This window comes from Schistocerca gregaria, chromosome 6 (genome assembly GCF_023897955.1).
Source record: "Schistocerca gregaria isolate iqSchGreg1 chromosome 6, iqSchGreg1.2, whole genome shotgun sequence".
NCBI classification, from domain to species: domain Eukaryota; kingdom Metazoa; phylum Arthropoda; class Insecta; order Orthoptera; family Acrididae; genus Schistocerca; species Schistocerca gregaria.
Genome location: NC_064925.1, coordinates 556,483,413 through 556,504,216, shown reverse-complemented (window position 1 = coordinate 556,504,216; position 20,804 = coordinate 556,483,413).

Below are 20,804 nucleotides of genomic sequence, written 5' to 3'. Positions count from 1 at the left end.
ATGTCATCCGGGAGGACCCGTTCCTCAACTGGAATTACTCCACCAGGTAAGCACACAGCGTGCACATTGGTTTTCTTACCTTAATGGCAGCCATGTCCCTAAGAGGCCCCATAATGCGCCTGATACGCCCGCCGAACCCTCTGGGCAGAACAGGTAAAGGTTGAGGTCAGTTTCTCCTTCTAATTGTAATTTTTTGTAATTTAATAACCTTTACAACCAAAGCGGCACATAGCCGGACCCTTTCCGAATGCAACTCTCTCACGGCTGAAGGCCTCCAAACAAGAAATCTTAACAAATCAACAAGACAAAAATCCAATTAAGATAGCAATAAATGATAACTACTGAAAAACCTTCAGCTGCCGACAGGTGTTGTTGATATACCTCGATGTGGTGAGCTGAAAATGTGTGCCCCGACCGGGACTCGTACTCGGGATCTCCTGGTTACATGGCAACCGCTCTATCCATCTGAGCCACCGAGGACACAGATGAACAGCGACACCATGGACTTATCCATCGCACGCTTCCCGTAAGCCGGCACGGTAGCTCAGCGTGTTCGGTCAGAGAGTTAGCGGACCTCTGTAATGAAAAGCTGAGCTAACGGATCAACGATGAACTTTAACAGGTGTCTTGGGACGTCTGCCCCGAACATATACAACGGACAATTACGAACAAAATGAGATCAGCGAGACAAAAAAAGAAGACGGCTAGATTGTTTGACATGTAAGCAGGAGACCCCGGGTTCGAGTCCCGGTCGGGGCACACATTTTCAGCTGTCCACATCCTGGTATATCAACAACACCTGTCGGCAGCTGAGGGTTTTTCAGTAGTCTTCATTTATTCTAGGGAAAAGCTGCACGGTCATCAGCAGTATTCTGTTCCTTCCAGAACAGTTACTGTCTTCATATAGATAGCAATAACATATTAAAAATCACCAAACACATGCAAAGTGCAATACAAATGGTTGAGGGCGACAATTGTATTCCAAAATCTTAGAATATATTACTATAGACTTTTAAAGCCAGAAGGCCAGAATGTTTAACAACAAGATACCTTAAAAATCAACAAGATTGAAAATGCAATTAAAGAGGCAAATCAAATAAATAAAAACACGTATAATGGCTACGTGGAAAGCCTTAAGGCTAAGCAGATACAAGATAAATATGAAAGGTCCAATATCAATGACTCAAGGCAACAATTAAGTTTCAAAATTTTGAAATATATTACCATAATCTTTTAAAGGCAGAAGGCCGCAATGTTTAAGCTTGAACGATAAATTTAAAATTCAATTTTGCAAATTTATTTTAAGAAAATAAAAAATAACCATAAGCCTTGAATTTAAAGTAGCTGACAACGGATAATTAAACACCGGTGGCACTCAGAAGCCTCCAGGGATGTCGGTCTGCCCTCGTTCACTTAGGTGAGACAAATGGTGAGCCCAACTACATTTGAACCGTCGGAACCCAACTGGGGGACAGCCACGGACAGACCAACACAACGACTTGCTTCCCGTCAATCAGTAGACGAAAACTCAAACCGGAAGGGTTACCAACGTGATAATCCACAATGGAGTACGTATTAGCTGTCAAATGTACACACCATGTTGTACAGCGACAACGGGCAAGGAAAGGACGCTGCCTGAATTTACGTCAGTGCCCAGAGCAGGTAACCGGAACACTAACGGCCAAAAGGCAGAAAATTCCACCGGTGCACTCAATTTGTAGTCGACAAAATACTTAATTTCACCGCCTGGTGGCTAAATTTCAGCAGTAGAAATACTCGGTGTTGCTCACAGGGAAAGCTCCCCAGCAGAAAACCACCGAAACGAGCCACACCACATAAATGGACAGGGCTTGTGTCGCTGAAACCACTACTCAACTTTGACGTCCTGGGTCGGTGAACCCTGAAGCTCGTAGCGATCGGACAGCTCCACACACGCTCCGACACTGCGCAGGGGCTGCCAGCGGCCCTAGCCGACTGCATCGCGCGGAGGTAACTTCCCTCGTCCGCAACAACCGACCGACAACATCTAAATCTTCGTCAGTGTAAATAACACAAAGTACACATACAACCTGGCAAAGACTAGCACGGAGACCTGAACGTTACCCAACTGTAACACAGCACGCACGAAGAAAATCGGGAGTCGATACACACACACACACACACACACAACACAACACAACACACACACACACACACACACACACACACACACACACACACACACACACACAGCCGACTCATGAACGATCGGCGAGCCAAAACGTGTCGTCCGATACGACGACAGACCGACGATGCACCAAGGCTGTGGCCCGGCTCAAGTGATGCCTGGCGGCAATCGTCGGGCGAGCCATGTCGACGCAGACCTCACTGCTGCCCCAACCCAACTGCACCAGTGCCGCATTGCAACTCTCCGACTGGCAGGTCCGGACTGCACTCCCAATGCGTTCCAACCGACTGGAAGATTCGAACTCGCAACCCGTACTGCCGTGCTGCCACCTTCCAACTCACGCATGACAGACGACAACCGGGAAGTAATAGCAGTCACGCAAAGATACTACAACAGGCGATATATCGATACACTCTGCTAACGCCTCTCACGGTCAGGCAACGCAACTACTCGGTGACAGTAGTAATTTCAATTGACGTAGTGAGGTGGAAGCAGGTTAAAAAGAAGGTGTGAGTTACATGAAGGCGGGAACACGAGTCACGCACGGCTCAGCCCCTAACGTTGGAGCTCCCAACTAATAATAATTTCTCCCTCTGTGATTGTTCGTATCTTGCGGGCTGAGAGGTTCCCTCAGACATAGGACAGGCGACAGCAGCTGGCTCATTGACAGCGTCAGCCACAGACAGTGCCTGGAATTTGTTTCCCGGACAAGCCGGGGAGGCCTTACGTGTGGCCGCCTGGGAAGTCTTTCGCCGCCTGCTACGCCCTAGGGCGAACTCCCACTCGACACCAGGTGAGGGGTCAACCCCGGTGCGAGCAGTAACTGGGCTGGCCACCGGAGAGGACCGATCTGAGGCGTCTGACGTGTTGGACGACCGTTGGATCCCCAGGACCGTCCCACAGCAGTGGTGCCCACCAAACTGCAGCCTCCAGCTGTGTAACCGAAGTCATCACAGCCTGAAGCTGAGAGCGACGTGTCACCAACTCCTCTCGCATCTGCACACAACAATCATAGTCCCTGTCCATACTAATGACCGTTGAAAACTAAACTATGCTAATAAACGGACTATCGGCATGTGCAGCGCAACTCTACGGTAGACCCTGACGAAAACACAAGAACTGTGTATAATAAATAAGATTAACTCACCGAGATTCAAAGACCTAACTACCGAAGCACTCAGGTGAAACCAATTAATTCGCCCCAGATTAGTAACTCGTAACATGTCACAGAATCGATTTATTTTTCGACGCCAACGAAAACGCGAGAACTGCGGCTATTATATATTAAATAAAAATGCAGAAACACCAGAAATCCAACTATTAAATAACACAGATGATATTATAAAATTCGTTTCTTGTTAGCTACTCACAAAAGTCACAAAATCGGTTACTTCCATGTTGCTGCTTGTGCCGCGACCGGCTACTGCTGCCTGCCTGATCTGTTTTACGGTGTTAGCTTCAGCCATTATATACCTTTTCTACCATATTCTTCTCAAATTACCATTTACGGAAACTAATCCTTAAGTTGCACTTTTAAAAACATGCAAACGTTTTAAGAAGAAACATTTTTGCGTGAGGTGTTCACTGCCTTGTGTTTCATCAACATTGTTTAGTGATTGTTCCAGCTTATGGGGATCGGCAAGTTAAGTTTCATTCGCCATGAGGCCTACCCAGTATTAATCAATAATACGACGTACTACACTGGTGGCCTGTGTGTGAAACTGTGGCTTAATTACGCCATGCCTCATGCCCACATCATCATTACTGTCACTACACTTTGTGCATGTGTGACTTCTCGGGACCCATTTACTACGATCTCTGCTTAATACCACGTACATTGACAAGAGCACTGTAAGGTAAGCACTACGCGCCTACCCACGTAAGTAGCAACACGTGGACCTTTCATTGAACATCCACTCAAAGTCAGTAGGGCTTTTGTCGTGAGTTCTGGGACGTCAATGTCGTTTTAGTAGCACTACATAACTGATTTCTGCAAAACGTATGGGCTAAACAAACGATATGTATTGTTTTTAAATGTTTTATGAATGTACACTATAGGGAAACTCGGGGCGGACCGGAATACTTAATGTTTAAGAAATTGTATAAAAGAAGCACTTCTTCAAGTGCTAAAAGCCACCTTGTAGTGTAACCTAATGTACCTTATTTTAGAATCACTTAAAACAAGACGTTTAGCATTTTTTACAATTTTTCAAAGAAAGTCTTGCATATTTCCCGTTCCGCCCCACCCAGCCCTCATTAGAAACGGAGTGGAAGTCCCCACAGTAGAGACACTCAGCATCTTCTCTCTCTGACTCTCTCTTGTCCATCATCTTCTTCCTGTTATTTTTCTTAAGGTCTTTGATGTCCTCTGTATTGGTTTTTTTGGGTGTAAAGTTTGATATTTTTGCCTTAAGTTGCACTGCACCTGACGTCTCTGTCATGACATTGTTTATATTTGTGCACCCCCATCCTTTCTGTAGGCCTACTTCACGTGCGACAACATTCTACAATTCCTTCTTATAAGGAGAATCTGTTAATACGACGGTTTTTTTCATTTTTGTATTGTAGCCCGCCGTGTATTTTGACAGATTAGCGGGATTGGAATGACAGCCTCGGTCGATATCTGGAAAGCTGAGTTGTTCGGCGAACATAGCTGGTTGGGAGAGTCTGACAACCATGAACATTCAGGCTGGGTTTGCTTTCTACTTGCATCAAAATATGGCGGGGCGGAATGGGACACTATTCCATTCTGCCCCGTCCCGTTCCGCCCCAAGAGCACTTTTGAGGTTAACAATTTTTATGGAGTGTAATAACTGGCGTATTTAAACGCATTAAATAACTGAAGTATAACAAATGCCATGCACGTTAAGCGAATGTGTCATTTTAGGGTATACAATTAACAATTAATAACTTACCTGGTGTTGAAATTCACCAAACGTTAGAACAACGCAAGCGGTAACGTGATGAACAACAATTCACTTAGCTCTAGCACTTCAAACTAAATCAGAATGGCTGCCCTCACTTCCATTCGGAGAAACAGTTACATGCCCTTACAACAGGTTGCAACATTCTCCAGTCTACAAAAGAGCAATTTCCCATTGTGCCCTGCTATCCCATTCTGTCCCGAGTTCCCTTACGTATGAAGAATTTTGGAAGACAGACATGTGTACTTAAAATTTCTAAAGGTGCAACGAATGTGATTTGTTTCATTGTACTTTATATTACTTGTGACTGATTACTAAAGGCTCAGCGATGGCCCCTATTTTAATTCGATGCTTCTACTTGCCGTGGACGCTCACGTGAACATGAAATTCTTGTGAAATATGTAATGGGTACATATCACATTGGTATTTTTGTTTGTGTAAAGCGCATGTCTTGATGTCATTCACTCTACTGATGTCACGTTTAATAAAGGTGCTTAGACGCATCCACGTTTCGAAACACGATACGCCCACTGGCTGCGGACGTGCGCTTCTACGTGAGGCACAGCGCTAGCATTACGGAAAGTTTCCTGGACCTTTTGGCTATGATGACGTCCGGTTTGATTTTGACGTGGTAACAAGCACGTGTTGATTATGGAATTTATTCTGCAAACATTTATAGACCATGTGAAGCCACTCAATGTTTATTATTAAGATCAGGCACCTTCAGTGTAGGTGTGTTTGTATTCACGTAATTAACTATTGTTGCATCTGAACTTATAATCGAAGTGCCACTTTTGTATTCACTGTTCACTGACAAGTATGTATTCTTTTAGTAGCCTTAGTAATCCATGCTTGAAAGTGAACCTGCATAGGTTCGAAACTAGTCGCCTAATAAATAGTGCAACTGTTGATAGACTTATCAATAGACGCTTTAACGAATGTAAATCAAGTTGCTGTTCTCTGTGAACGAATCATCCATCTTCAACAAAGAAATATTAATGTGCACTAGAAGATATGTCACTTCATGACCAGTTTGGGTGATTCTTGCAACATTATAGGGCACCAGCGTACTTCGGAGGATATAAGCGACCCAAATCAAGCACATTCCTGGGAATGAGTCGGTTGGTGGACATTGTGTTCGACTAACCTAAATTTTCAGGACTTTTGTTCCGTGAAGGCTATTGAAGAAGCACGTTTATAATATTCTACATAAATGAAGAGTAAATAGCAGCTCGGTTTCAAGCTGCTCTTGTAACTATGACACATTCCTGCTGCAAACAGTTCAGAGAAACATGATTCAGCGCTTCATTAAATGTTTGTAGATGCCGGGGTATCTCTTTGAGTATGTGCTCTGAAGAAGTTTTATGACAGGCTGTCAGTGGTAGTGTATTTAAAATGCTACATCTGTTACCGCTTTACTGAAAGTAGTACGTATAAATGTATGTTTAACATCCTAATATTGCTAAGTTTTGCAATTATTTCTGTCTAATGTAAGTTAATTTATACTTCATTCATTATTATTGTTATTAACATTTTTTACATTTATGAAAACTAGCTGTTATTTTCAACGTTACACATAGTGTAATCGCAGTCTATATGTAGTTTGTGAAATATTGTATATTACACTTTTAGTATCTGATAGTGATTGGATTCTCTGTACCGCCTGAGTATGGATATGGAGAAAAGGTCAGAGGTAATTGGACTTTATATCATGGCGATGAAATTAAAAGAAAGAACGGTAACATTAAAAGTGCAGTTTAATTCCACGGTTAAATGCTGAGGAGAGAACGGATAGGTGGGAAGAGTACATCGATGGTCTCTGTGAGGAGGGAGACTTGCCTACTGACGTTATAGAAGAGTAAACAAGAGTCGACAGGGAAGAGATGGGGTTTCCAGTATTAGAATCATAAATTTAAAAATATTGGAGACTTATGATCAATGACGCCAGAAGGGACAGATAGCAATCCATTGGAACTTCTAAAAGTACTGGGGAAGTGGCCAAAAAACGTCTACTCACTCTGATGTGTAGATCGTAAGAGACTTGCGCTGAGAGGTGTGCAAAATAGTTTATTAGAAGTATTTAAATTCAAAATTCAAATACTTGGTTATTTTTTCTATTCCAGGGGTGAATACAAAATGGTTTTAAATAAAAGTATTTAAACACAAAATGCGAAATACATACTTTTCAAATTCCTTTATTCAGACAAATCACTTCTCGTTAGTGAAAAATTCACATTCCGTTTAATACCTGACTTTAACATCAATAACTGTTCCAATATTTCATCATTCATGTTTTTGTTTTGTAGCCTCTTTATTATTTCACTAAAGAAAAATAGTTGTTAAACAGGGGTTGATCTTGGTAAACTATTATTACATTCAAGAAAACAAAATTTTACTGTTGGATACCTCTTTAAGGCCAATAGTATGTTGTCATAATCTTTTAAGTATCGTAGTGTTTCCATATATAATGTAGTGTTGCCGCTATCATTGGCTACAGAAGAATTAGAGTGCTCAACAAAGATTTAATAAGATTCAAACTTCCTCTTATCAGAATGCTGCAAGTTCTTTCTATATTCTCCTTGTTTCATCTTCAGCACTTCTGAATTAAGAAGTTCCTTAATCTGCTCTATGCTAGCCTTCTGTAACCATTTCAGTTCGAAGAAGGCATACTATGTAAATGATAATATGCCATCCTTTGATTTGGTACCTCTAACGTATAGAATCTCTCAAAATGCCTATCAATTCTTCATTAACTTCTGTTAGCACACCATAATGCGTAGGTCTATTCCGTTTACAAGTTACTTAGCTGTTTTTGAATTCATATTAGTTATGGCTGAAGACTTCCATTGTACATACCTTTGTCCCGTTTTAAACTTCAGATGCCATCAGCAATAGTAAAGACTCTCAATATGAATTTCTTTAAAGCTTCATTTACAGTGTCCTTAACTGTGGGTAGATCTTGAAAAGAATTTGAATTCCATCGTGTTTTACATGGATATGTAGGATTCTTTCCTGTCTATTCTAAAGATGTTTCATAAGCTTCAGGAGACCTTGAGCCCAGACTCCAAAGTGCCTTATAGTTTGACACAGCTGCATCATAAACTGATATGTATGAATTACTTTGAAATCTGGAGTTATACATATCCCTCGAGGCCATTAAATGTCACGAAGTAGTTTTGTATAAAGAAATGGCTCATTAAATGAATTAAAACTACGAAGTATGAAATAAAATATTCAAGATAAGTATTTTGCCTTTTACAGACAAAGTCTATATTTTAAGTATTTCAAATAAAATAGAAAATGCTTAATGAGAAAAGGCATTTCAAATGCAAGGTAAAATAGATATTTAGGATTTTGAAATACATATATTTCACATAATTCACATCCTGCTAGCGATATAGCATCAGATGAGGATCAGTTTGCATTTAGGAAAGGTAAAGGCAACAGAGAAGCAGTTCTGATGTTGAGATTGATAATGGAAGCAGAACTGAAGAAAAATCAAAACACGTTGATTCGATACAGCGAACTGGAAAAGTGTCCGACAGAATAAAATGGTACATAATTTTCGAAGTTCTGAGTGAGCTATTGGGAATAACGGGTAATGTACAAGACGAACTAAGAAGAGGGAACAGTAAGTCTGGAAGACCAAGAACAAAGTGATACGATTAAAAGGGTGTTAGACAAGGCTGTAGTCTTTCGCCCCTACTATTCAATATCATCGAAGACGCAGACGGGAATGAAAGAAATATTCAAATGTGGGACCAATATTCAAAGTGGAATAGTATCAATGATAAAATTCACTATCCTCAGTAAAAGTGATTAAGAATTACAGCATCTATTGAAGGAATAAACAGCCTGATGAGTACAGAACATGGATCAAGAGTAAATCGAAGAAAGATTAAACTAGCGAGATGTAGCAGAACTGAGGACACCGAGCGTTAGGATTTGGGATCACAAAGTCGACGAAGTTAAGTAATTTGCTACCGAGGCAGCAGAATAAACTACGGCAGACGGAGCAAGGACGACAGAAAAGGAAGACAGGCACTCGCAAGAAGAGCTGTCCCGGTCAAAGTAAGTCTTACGTTAGTATGAAATATAGGCCTTGCTTTATAGAAAGGAATTTATGAGACTGTACGTTTGGAGTACATCGTTGTATGATAGTAAAACATAGACAGTGGGTAATCCGTAAGATTATCGAATCACTTAAGGTGTGGTGCCAAAGAACAATGTTGAAAATTAGTTGGAGTGATAAAGTAATGAATCAGGAGGTCCTCTGTAGAATCAGTGACGAAAGGAATGTGTGGGAATCACAAACAAGAGGCACGGTGAGGATGGTAGGATATACTTTAAGGCATGAAGATGTTGGCACAGGAGCACAGGAGAGGAACTGATGACTAAAAATAAAAACAATAAGTGTCGTGGTTGCAGTCTATTGTGGCCCCACAGCTGCCTGGCACTTCTCATTCTTTGACGAACATGATAAGAGCAATCAATAGAGTTATTATTAACCTTGCCTGTGTTTACGTTTTTCGATTCGGATCACTCCCAAGGTCGCTGCGCAAACTTACGACAACTTTGCTCCTGTACAGAAAAACACAAGGCTAGTTCTGGGGGGATGAGTACAATACAGTGAAAAACTTACTCACGTTCTCCTGATTTCTAATACAAAATTCTACCCACTGCACTGTGTGCTTGTACTGCGTAAATATAATTGTCGTAGGGGGATTGGGCAAAAATATGTAAACGCTGCGAGAAATGCTTCCGTGATCATGAATTCAGGTGATAGCCAAGCCTGGAGTTTGCACTGTTGTATTTGACCACGAACAGCACCTGTGCAATGTTCTCTATATGTTGGGGAAATTGTTAGTCTTCGTACAGTGGGTGATTCCGTAATCAAGAGAGTCGAAGTATTTTGTGTTTCGGGAGGCACCGTATCGAAGAATTATACCGCATTCAGGTAAAGTGGAGAAACATCATCCGCCAAGTCACAACGCTCACATATGTGTGTGTTAACCAGCCAGTGCAATGAAAGGCATCTTTCAGGTATTACAAAATTCTAGTGACAAGTAATGGCCCATCAGAAGTGCGCGGAAACTACAACTCAGATGGAGCCTGAATGAAAGCTGAAAGGATCGGTGGAGAAGGAAAGACAGACGCCTCAGCGTCACCACGAACAAATAATAAACTACTCAAATTAGCCGATGAACTTGAGTCTACTGATAAACAGAAAAACAACGCTATCGGTTGCAATTCAAACTGTCCGCAGCCAAGGGGTCGTCTGCCAGTTAAACGACCAGCTACAACGGAGTAAGCGCACCGCTGTTCATACCACTGAAAAAACAACATAAAACCACGCAGTAACTGGGCAGTACCCTCAGTAACACAATCCTTACAACATTAGAAAAGGCCCACAAGGGACACACAAGCTACTCACATTCAGAATGAACCACTTTAAACACCTTTACGACTTTGACATTCATAATATGTGCAGAGAGCCTTATTACTTCCAGGGCAGGAAGTGATTATATCTCAATATATAAGAAGCTGGTCATTCTGATAAATAACGCCCTCGTAACTTAACCCCGGAGCTGGTAAATTTTATCATATATATTCCATAAACCCTCACTCATTAATTACTTTACGACAGGACTCTAGTACACAATAAATTTATAAATTTATCATTATTAAGCCCATTCGTGTTTTCCTTTGAACACATTACCTTAGTACAAGTAGACAGCCAGAAAAACGAACCTGTGGTGAGTTCGGAGTGCACAGACACCCACTTAGACATTCACTCTTTGAACGTATCTCAAGTGCGTCCAAAACAGGGAAACCTCATTCACACAGGTGACATTGTTTAATAAGTTGTGCACCAGTGGTCAATACGAAAGAGATAACATGGACGTCCAACCACTGGGAGAGCGGTTAACTGCAAACAGCACGGAATTCAATCTACATATATACAGCAGGTCTTTAAGAACCTGAATAACTCCCACCGTTTGATTCTGAAGCGTATCCGGGTGCAGGGTGATACATTCCAAGGCCACTATCACAAGTTCACATCGTTTAGCCGCACTGGCGTGACCATCGCCCCCTCACCAGATGCAGTACACACTGGCCAATGGCACGAACGTGTCCGTCTGCAGCCCCAATGCCCATGTGACGGAAAGAGGCAGAGAACGCGCAAAGAACAACCGCCGATAACCAGACTGCAAACTGGAGCGCCAACTAACCGACCTAAAAACAAGCCCTCTCCCCACAGCAAAGTGAGTTTAAATAGTCGAAAAGCGACCAGAGAGGGAAACCGCCACCACGCGATACAGAGTTGATCGCAGAGGTCTTAAACGATTACAGAGAGGCGACTGGCGCCAACGGCGCCACGTATCAAGGCCCATTTCATAGTAAAATGTCACTTTCTCAGTGGTTATGCTGTTTCCAAAATTACAGGTCCGCTGATCACGCAGCTTGCGTCGTACAGGATTGGTTTCCTGAGCGTGAGGATGAATTTATCATGCTCCAGAGCACCACAGTCAGACGTCAATATTATTGGGCCTTTGTGGTCTACCTTGGACAGAAGTGTGTTTGACCGCTATCCCCCTCCATCGTCGTTCCTTGAACATGTAACCGTTCTACAGGAACAATGAAGACGAGTGGAACCTTTTTTGAGGGCTCATGTTTTCCTACATCACGTCCAGTATGGTGATTCCATATTTTTGTTCACGCCCTGTATATGTCGTTACAGACTACCCAAATCTCCTGTTTCTGTAGTCCATTTCCTACAGCAACTACACTACTGGCCATTAAAATTGCTACACCATGATGACGTTCTACAGAAGCGAAATTTAACCGAGAGAAAGAAGGTGCTGTGTTATGCAAATGATTAGCTTTTCAGATCATTCACACAAGGTTGGCGCCGGTGGCGACACCTACCACGTGCTGACATGAGGAACGTTTCCAAGCGATTTCTCATACACAAACAGCAGTTGACCGGCGTTGCCTGGTCAAACGTTGCTGTGATGTGTCACGAGGAGAAATGCGTCCCATCACGTTTCCGACTTTGATAAAGGTCGGATTGTAGCCTATCGCGATTGCGGTTTATCGTATCGCGACATTGCTTCTCGCGTTGGTCCAAATCCAATTACTGTTAGCAGAATATGGAATCGGTGGATTCAAGATGGTAATACGCAAATCCCTGCTGGATCCCAACTGCCTCGTATCACTAGCAGTTGAGATGACAGGCTTCTTACCCGCATGGTTGTATGGCCGAGCGGTTCTAGGCGCTTCAGTCTGGAACCCCGTGACCGCTATAGTCGCAGGTTCGAATCTTGCCTAGGGAAGGGCTGTGTATGATGTGCTTAGGTTAGTTAGGTTTAATTAGTTCTAAGTTCTATGGGACTGATAACCACAGATGTTAAGTCCTATAGCGCTCAGAGCCATTTTTTTAGACTCAACTCATGAGTCAACAGATGGAGACGTTTGCAAGACTACAACCATCTGCACGAACAGTTGTACGACGTTTGCAGCAGCATGGACTATCAGCTCGGAGACCATTGCTGCGGTTACCCTTGGCGCTGCATTACAGACAAGAGTGCCTGAAATGGTGTACTGAACGACGAACCTGGGTGCACCAATGGCAAAACGTCATTTTTTTCGGATGAATCCAGGTTCTGTTTACAGCATCCTGATGGTCGCATCCGGGTTTAGCGACATCGCGGTGAGCGCTCATTTGAATAGTGTCATCGCTATACTGGCGTATCACCTGCCGTGATGGTATGGGGTGCCATTGGTTACACGTCTTCGTCACCTCTTCCTCGCATTGACGGCATTTTGAACAGTTGACGTTACATTTCAGATGTGTTACGATCGTTCGATCCTTGCGAAACACTACATTTCAGCAGGATAATGCACGACCGCATGTTGCAGGTCCGGTGCGGGCATTCCTGGATACAGAAAATGTTCGACTGCGGCCCTAGCCAGCAAATTCTACAGATCTCTCAGCGACTGAAATCGTCTGGTCAATAGTGGCCAAGCAACTGGCTCATCACAAAACGCCAGTCACTACTCTTGAACTATGGTATCGTGTTGAAGCTGCATGTGCAGCTGTACGTGTAAACGCGATCAAAGCTCTGTTTGACTCAATGCCCAGGCGTATCAAGCCCGTTATTACGGCCATAGCTGGTTGTTCTGGGTACTGATTTCTCAGGATCTATGAACCCAAATTGCGTGAAAATGTAATCACATGTCAGTTCTAGTATAATATTTTTGTCCAATAAATACCCGTTTGTCATCTGCATTTCTTCTCGATGTAGCAATTTTAAAGGACGGTAGTGTACACGAGAAGAAAACCAACAATATTTTAGCAATGTAAGGAATTATGTCATTGTTTTTGAGTGCGAAAATTTTAGTTCGCGCGTTATTAACTGTGAGGGCAGCGACAAACTTGTCAGATTGTTTTGTTACGCATGCATTTAGTACGAGCGAAGTGTCACGTAGTTGCTCAACCACTCCAATAACCGACGGTGCGAGAGAGGTGTCCTGCATCGCGGTGTGCCACAGTGTTAAACGTTCCGAGAGAGTACGCTACTAGACAAATCAAACACTATATAACACTCCTGGAAATGGAAAAAAGAACACATTAACACCGGTGTGTCAGACCCACCATACTTGCTGCGGACACTGCGAGAGGGCTGTACAACCTATGATCACACGCACGGCACAGCGGACACACCAGGTACCGCGGTGTTTGCCGTCGAATGGCGCTAGCTGCGCAGCATTTGTGCACCGCCGCCGTCAGTGTCAGCCAGTTTGCCGTGGCATACGGAGCTCCATCGCAATCTTTAACACTGGTAGCATGCCGCGACAGCGTGGACGTGAACCGTATGTGCAGTTAACGGACTTTGAGCGAGGGCGTATAGTGGGCATGCGGGAGGCCGGGTGGACGTACCGCCGAATTGCTCAACACGTGGGGCGTGAGGTCTCCACAGTACATCGATGTTGTCGCCAGTGGTCGGCGGAAGGTGCACGTGCCCGTCGACCTGGGACCGGACCGCAGCGACGCACGGATGCACGCCAAGACCGTAGTATCCTACGCAGTGCCGTTGGGGACCGCACCGCCACTTCCCAGCAAATTAGGGACACTGTTGCTCCTGGGGTATCGGCGAGGACCATTCGCAACCGTCTCCATGAAGCTGGGCTACGGTCCCGCACACTGTTAGGCCGTCTTCCGCTCACGCCCCAACATCGTGCAGCCCGCCTCCAGTGGTGTCGCGACAGGCGTGAATGGAGGGACGAATGGAGACGTGTCGTCTTCAGCGATGAGAGTAGCTTCTGCCTTGGTGCCAATGATGGTCGTATGCGTGTTTGGCGCCGTGCAGGTGAGCGCCACAATCAGGACTGCATACGACCAAGGCACACAGGGCCAACACCCAGCATCATGGTGTGGGGAGCGATCTCCTACACTTGCCGTACACCTCTGGTGATCGTCGAGGGGACACTGAATAGTGCACGGTCATCGAACCCATCGTTGTACCATTCCTAGACCGGTAACTGAACTTGCTGTTCCAACAGGACAATGCACGTCCGCATGTATCCCGTGCCACCCAACCTGCTCTAGAAGGTGTAAGTCAACTACCCTGGCCAGCTAGATCTCCGGATCTGTCCCCCATTGAGCATGTTTGGGACTGGATGAAGCGTCGTCTCACGCGGTCTGCACGCCCAGTACGAACGCTGGTCCAACTGAGGCGCCAGGTGGAAATGGCATGGCAAGCCGTTCCACAGGACTATATCCAGCATCTCTACGATCGTCTCCATGGGAGAATAGCAGCCTGCATTGCTGCGAAAGGTGGATATACACTGTACCAATGCTGACATTGTGCATGCTCTGTTGCCTGTGTCTGTTTGCCTGTGGTCTGTCAGTGTGATCATGTGATGTATCTGACCCCAGGAATGTGCCAATAAAGTTACCCCCTTCCTGGTACAATGAATTCACGGTGTTCTTATTTCAATTTGCAGGAGTGTAGCTATCTCCTATGCATACTTTCCCGAAAAGTTCAAACGGAGGCCTGCCAGCATTCATACCTTTCATGAAACATTTGCCACTGGAACAGGAAAATGGGGAGCGACAAACGAAAATTCAGTTCCGACACTGATAATGTTGAGTGTTTATGAAAAAAGTTCAAGGCAATCTGTAAAACTGTGAGGCCGACCGGATTCATCGTTATCCTTTACGGCAGCTCTAGTCTTAATCCTGGAAACGAAACTTCCCCGATAAGGAGCGCTGCTAGTTTTTCAATTTGCATACCGTCCGCCGTAGTGGCCGAGCTGTTCTAGGCGGTACAGTCTGGAACCGCGTGGCCGCTACGGTCGCAGGTTCGAATCCTGCCTCGGGCATGGATGTGTGTGATGTCCTTAGGTTAGTTAGGTTTAAGTAGTTCTAAGATCTAGGGGACTGGTGACATCAGAAGTTAAGTCCACCACTGCTCAGAGCCATTTGAAACATAAAACTGTGAGGGACGGGAAAAACCACCGTGATTCATCAACAAAGTTAGGAAACTACTGCGAAAGCAAAGAGAGCTTCACTGCAAGTTTAAACGCAGTCAGAACCTCTCAGACAAACAGAAGCTAAACGATGTCAATGTTAGCGTAAGGAGGGCTATGCGTGAAGCGTTCAGTGAATTAGAAAATAAAATTCTATGTACCGACTTGACAGAAAATCCTAGGAAGTTCTGGTCGTACGTTAAATCAGTAATTGATCAAAATAGCATATCCAGACATTCTGGGATGATGAAGGCATTGAAACAGAGAATGACACGCGTAAAGCTGAAATACTAAACATCTTTTTCCAAACCTGTTTCACAGAGAAAGACGGCACTGCAGTTCCTTATCTAAATCCTCGCACGAATGAAAAAAAAAGCTGACATCGAAATAAGTGCCCAACGAACAGAAAAGCAACTGGAATCACTCAACGGAGGTAAGTCCACTGGACCTGAGGGGATACCAATGCGATTCTACACAGAGTACGCGAAAGAACTTGCCCCTCTTCTAACAGCAATATACCGCAAGTCGCTAGAGGAACGGAAGATTGGAAATGATTGGAAAAGAGCACAGTTAGTCTCAGTTTTCAAGAAGGGTCGTCGAACAGATGCGCAAAACTATAGGCCTATATCTCTCACATCTATCTGTTGTAGAATTATAGAACATGTTTTTCCTCGCTTATCGCGTCATTTCTGGGATCCCAGAATCTACTCTGTAGGAATCAACATGGATTTCGCAAACAGCGATCGTGGGAGTCCCAACTCGCTTTATTTGTTCATGAGACCCAGAAAATATTAGATACAGGTTCCGAGGTAGATGCCATTTTCCTTGACTTCCGCAAGGCGTTCGATACAGTACCGCACTGTCGCCTGATTAACAAAGTAAGAGCCTACGAAATGTCAGACAAGCTGCGTCGCTGGATTGAAGAGTTTTTAGCAAACAGAACACAGCATGTTGTTCTCAATGAAAACACATCTACAGACGTTAAAGTATCCTGTGGCGTGCCACAAGGGAGTGTTATGGGTCCATTGCTTTTCACAATATATATAAACGACCTAGTAGATAGTGACGGAAGTTCCATGCGACTTTTACAGGATGATGCAGTAGTATACAGAGAAGTAGCAGCATTAGAAAATTTGGAGCGAAATGCAGGAAGATCTGCAGCGGATAGGCACTTGGTGCAGGCGTGTAAAACTTACCCTTAACTTAGACAAATGTAATCTATTTCGAATACATAGAAAGAAGGATTTTTTACTGTATGATTGTATGATAGCGGAACAAACACTGGTAGCAGTTACTTCTGTAAAATATCTGGGAGTATGCGTACGGAACGATTTGGAGTGGAAAGATCATATAAAATTAACTGTTGATAAGACGGGTGCCATGTTGTGATTCATTGGGAGAGTCCATAGAAAATGTAGTCCATCAACAAAGGAGGTGGCTTAAAACACTGGTTCGGCCTATACTTGAGTATTGTTCATAAGTGTGGGATCCGTACCAGGTCGGGTTGACGGAGGACATAGAGAAGATTCACAGAAGAGCGGCTCGTTTCGTCACAGGGTTATTTGGTAAGCGTGATAGCGTTACGGAGATGTTTAGCAAACTGAAGTGGCAGACTCTGCTAGAGAAGCGCTCTGCATCGCGGTGTAGCTTGCTGTCCAGGTTTCGAGAGGGTGCGTTTCTGGATGAAGTATCGAATATATTGCTTCCCTCTACTTATACCTCCCGAGGAGATCACGAATGTAAAATTAGAGAGATTCGAGCGCGCACGGAGGCTTTCCGGCAGTCGTTCTTTCCGCGAATCATACGCGACTGGAACAGGAAAGGAAGGTAATGACACTGGCAAATAAAGTGTCCTCCGCCACACACTGTTGGTGGCTTGCGGAGTATAAATGTAGATGTAGACGTAGTACACAAAGTACCCTCCGCCACTTACAGTAACGTTGCTGGACGAGTATACATGTAGATAATATTACGTCATTAAATATTTATTTGTCTGCTTGTCTGCCGTTCGACTACTCGTTGAAATATCCACGCCGAAGTACCGAAGGATGCCGCAGGAACAACTCAAACAAAATTGCGCACCCTTCTCACAAACTAGAGTAGGGTGTGACAATTCGATTTCGGTACCAGCCGTTATGTTGCAGCTGTGTTGGGAAAACCAGATGATTTCTTTAGCCGTCTTGATTGGCATGACACAGCTAGTACGTTTTTGCCATAGCTGGAAACGAATAACCGCACGGCACTTAATTTTAACAAAGGACTGTGTGCGCCATTTTGCAGTGGCTTCTGTGCTGATGTAATACGTGGTGCGTTATTCTAGCATAAGGGTTTCATTGTGTAGTAGGAGTGCTGACGTGTACCTACAAACAAACAAAAATCATTACGTAACTTTATTTTTTCACTATTATAATTAAATTTTAATGACTACCCAACTAATGATCGTTTTTGGTACTCTCACTTGTTTTAACTTTTGACCTCTAGGAACAGCAGTTGAATCGACTAGATTCTCATGAACAGCGTACATCGTTTGCAACCCTGTTTCTCAACAATTATGTGACCTAAGTATATTTTATATTGATATCACTGATTTCACAAACCCTGCCTGTTTGATATTCATTTCATTAGTGTCACAAATGTGCTGACTTTTATCCTTATCGTGCAGCCCATTACTGGTACTTCACTGCTACAAATTAATACATAGGGTTACCAGCCAAGCGAATTCGTCGAAGTGGAGCGACCTTTAGATGATTGTCGCTTCCATCACATGTTATTTCTACGAACTCACTCTGCTGGAAACCAGAGTACTTTCGATTAATTCAGCTCGCTTGGTTAGAAAAGATCGTTTGTAGCGGTAAAAATATTTACCAGTGAGATGCAGCTAAGGCAACGTTTCACCAGTGTTAGAACTACAAGCATTCGATAACATGGTCTTCAAAAGAAGTATCAACAGTAACTTAATTTTGATCTAAGTCGAGAAGCCAAAAAGACTTTGAACTATAAATTATTCAAATTGGACCACGGTTGCTGCATGCTTAATGCCCCATGAAAGAAATGAAGCTAGTCGATCTTAACAAACTAAATGTTCTAATTTTTCGTTTACTATCCGCGGCAGTTACTCAGCATTTAATGAGTGGTTGTCTGCTTTCATAATAGTGCTCAGTGCTTACGGGGTGGAAATTTATTTCCTTGTGGAATTATTTATTCCTCAGTCACCCCTGATGAAGCGTCATTGTTCTGCCATATTTAAACACGAAAAGTTTTGCAAAAGAAGAAGATTAAATTAAGGAAACATCGAAGATTTTCTGCAGCATCGGCCGTAATTCCCATTACAAATAGGTCAATAGAGAGAGCACTTTTAGTGACTAGCAGAATTTTTTGTCTTGTTTACTGCTACTCTCATTGTTCTAGGTAAGTTAGATTATCTTTTGGGTATGTGGGGGTACGATAGAAATTTGATAAATTTTAATGGATCACGCATCCTTTAATACGTACTAATAATCCTTTTGATAAATACTTCTTTATCACAATATAATTAATGGAATTAGTACTGCAGGCTCCATAATACAAAAGCGACTAATAATTGGAAGCTATAGCGAAAAAGCAGATAGCATAGAATACGCAGCACACTGTAAAATCTACCATCAAGTTTCTCACACATTTCTTCTGTTATGAAATGAAGATATAAGTATTTAATGCACTCATGTGAGCGAATACAAAGAATCACTCTTAGTTTTATTTTTTATTTCTTACTGCTTTATAAGAGGATTGTAGAAATTGCTAAGGATACATAACCATCCGTATAAGTTTGCAAGAGGAATATGTGACTGACGTCAGTTGGAAAACAGTGCCTTTTTCAGTACTTTCTATCTTACCAAAGGTTTCTACAATGAAGGTGGAGAGCGGCAAGCAATACTGAACGAAATCCTAACTACTTCACATTCATATTATCTACGGCTCACAGGTAACTGGCCATCAAACGCATAATTTACAAAAAAGTATTGCTGTAACAAGCCTGATTGCCGCATGAGGTTGTGATATGCACTGAGACGTGAGTGTCTCACACGCAAGACACGGAAGGACTGGTAATTTTAACAGTTTGGTGACTGCATTCGACATGTTGGGTTACTGTCAACATTAATGGTTCGGAATAAGAGGGACTGTACAAGTTTTTGCACCACATGCCGCGGAAATACAGGGTCTCCATAATTAATGTTACAGTTGCAAACTGCTGTAGGAAGAGAGACACTGCACACAATGACGCCAAATTTCAACAGAATAATATTGGCACATGGGGAAAACGCAATGGAGAAAAGAAAACTAATGTTTATCAATCTGTGCCACTGTAAATATCTTAACCTAAATGGGCTCGTCTACATATGACAGGTGAATCGTAATAGCTTCTTCGCTGACTGTGCAAAGCGCAGAGGAGCGGCATCATGCAGAAAAATAAACCTATCCGCATATGTCCGCTCCTGATAGATTGGAATAACATTGGTATGCTAAGCACTGTCACATCGTTTATCAGTGACGGCACAGATAACCGGGCCCTCAGCACTCATCCCCTCAAAATAATAGATTCTACAATAAACGATGCCGCCAACTCGCATCATACAGTCATATACCGCAGCGCTACCGTATGATGCGTGTGGGTATTTCCTGTTGCCCATATTCTGCCGTTCCGCGCATTGACATTTCCTGGGAGAGAGGTGATCTTCGCCTGTCCACAAGATGTTCCATGGCCATTCGTTGCCCACTTCCATATGAACAAGATAACACAGAGCGAAAATTTGGATTTCTGTCAGGTGATCAGTAAAGAGCTCTTGAACAAGCGTGAATTTGTGTGGGTATCAGTGCACGATGTTCCGTGCGATTTTATGCGGCGAGCTCACAGGAATATCCAACTTTCGGACAGTTCTGACGTGCACTGAAAATGTACACACCATCGCCCGCCTGCTCGTGCAATGTTGTGGCCATATCTTCGACAGACGACGGATGAACTGCTTTTCTCCCTATGCCAGATTACACTTCAAGAGAAGCTGACTTTTCGAATATTATAATCTGTTTCTCCAGATCCTTGACAGGCCTCCGACTAACTCAATGCTTCATACCGCTGATTGTCCGAAACTTCTTGGCTACTGACGCACAGACACCGATCTTTTCAGAGAGCTATATAAGCA